The sequence below is a fragment of the Cetorhinus maximus genome, unplaced genomic scaffold, assembly GCF_964194155.1.
Source record: "Cetorhinus maximus unplaced genomic scaffold, sCetMax3.hap1.1 HAP1_SCAFFOLD_591, whole genome shotgun sequence".
In the NCBI taxonomy this organism is placed as follows: Eukaryota; Metazoa; Chordata; class Chondrichthyes; order Lamniformes; family Cetorhinidae; genus Cetorhinus; species Cetorhinus maximus.
The window spans coordinates 97179-98978 of NW_027596533.1; the positions used below are offsets into that span (position 1 = coordinate 97179).

A 1800-nucleotide genomic window follows, 5' to 3' on the forward strand; every position below is an offset into this window, starting at 1 on the left:
TTCTTCTTCAGGAGTTTCCTGAGACCTTCTCCAAGGCCGTGCTCCATGGGCCCACGTGAGTTTGTGTCCGTTTCTTACCCCGAGATTTCAATTCCTCTCCGGGACCCTGGTTTTCGGTGGCTCCGGTTAACCAGTTCCTGTTGGACTGTGGGCCTGGAGTTTCAAAAAGAAAATCTTGGGGTTAAAGTAGCCCAGCCTTGCAATCTAAAACTTACATGTTAGCCTCCAGTGTGTGAGGAACAGGAGCCCCACAAGAGGAAATGAAAAGTCCTAAAGTGAAGCTGCCTAAAATCTTGTTATAATTCAGGGATAATGCGTGTAATTTGGGCTGCGCGATCATTCTGACGGTTAAACGGGATTCCCGGTGGTCATTTTACTGAGGGTTTAGGTTTCTATCTGCCTTTCTCCAGTTTTCTTTCTGTTTATTTTTTCGCTTTGCGCTATTTAAGCCTTCAAGGAATAATCACAGGTGAATTGATGGACCCACAGCAGGGGAAGTGAGCTGCAGAAGGGGCAGGGAAAGACTTTACACATGGGGAGAGGAGGCAGGAGTTTCAGAAGGTAGGAGTCACACAGGGGGCTGATTAAGGGGGAGATTATACAGAGGAGGTGGGAGGCTGCTGTTCGTTTCGGAGGGGGGTAATTTGAATGAACATGGGGACAGGGTGCTTGTTCATGTTTGAAATAGTGAGGGGTCGCTGCTACATGTTTAAAATGGTGAATGCATATGAGTTAATAGCTGACTGATATGAGTTTGTATTTATACAGACGTCCAGAGAGATAGGGGGTGGGGCGGTGCTGGGAGTGTGGGGACTGTTGTGATGGTGGGTTGGGTGTTAGATGGGGGTTGTTTGAGAGAGATTTTTGAGTGGGCAAACGCGGGGTTAAAAATGGCGCGAGTAATTTGGCGGCCACAAAACAAACGGTCTGGCGAAAATGATGCAGAGATGGAATAATTGCCGGCTGATAATGACAGGGAGGAAAAGAATGGGGGTTGGATAATATTTGCGAGGAGGAAAGAAAAAACTAAATAACCAGTCCAGTATAGATTTTGAAGAGCACACATTGGGGGTTATATATTTCTTTTTTCAGAAAAGGTTGCTGACAGGAAATAGAAGAGAAAATGAAAGATATGATAAAATCTATTTTTTGAATTGTGAATCAGGGGAGAGCGCGAACGCAGTCCCCCACTACCACAAATTTTGCAGTCGAGTATCCCGCATTTGGGGACATCGCAGGCGTTAGCACACCCGAAGTGCAATGGGCTAGCCTCGTCCTGGGAGAACCTTTTTTTTCATTTTTTTGCAAAAATATACTTTATTCATAAAATATCTTCAATCACATTCCAAACCATTTCAATAACAACATTACAAGGGTACAATCCAGGTTAAACTTTTACAAAATGTATCACCAGGTGCATCAGTACAAACAATATTACAATCATTTACAGCCTTTCATTTTGAGCTGTACAGCCCGAGGGGATTTAAACAGTTCCCAGTCCCTCGGTGCGCTGTGGTAGAAAGGTCTTAGACAGCGACCCTTCCCCATTGCGCCTTTGCGGCAGCTGCTCCAAGATTTAGTGCATCCCACAACACGTAGTCCTGGACTTTGGATTGTGCCAGTCCGCAACAATCGGTCGGGGACAACTCTTTGTGCTGGAAGACCAACAAGTTTCGGGCAGACCAAAGCGCCTCTTTCACCGAGTTGATGATCCTCCAGCTGCAGTTGATGTTTGTCTCGGTGTGTGTCCCTGGGAACAGCCCGTAGAGCACAGAGTCCCGTGTCACAGAACTGCTCGGG

At 46.3% G+C, this 1800-nt stretch overlaps 1 pseudogene; it reads right to left on the reverse strand.

The window, feature by feature from the left end:
- Nucleotides 1-1162: 1162 nt before the first annotated feature.
- Nucleotides 1163-1314, reverse strand: LOC144674203 (U1 spliceosomal RNA; annotated as a pseudogene).
- Nucleotides 1315-1800: the final 486 nt, after the last annotated feature.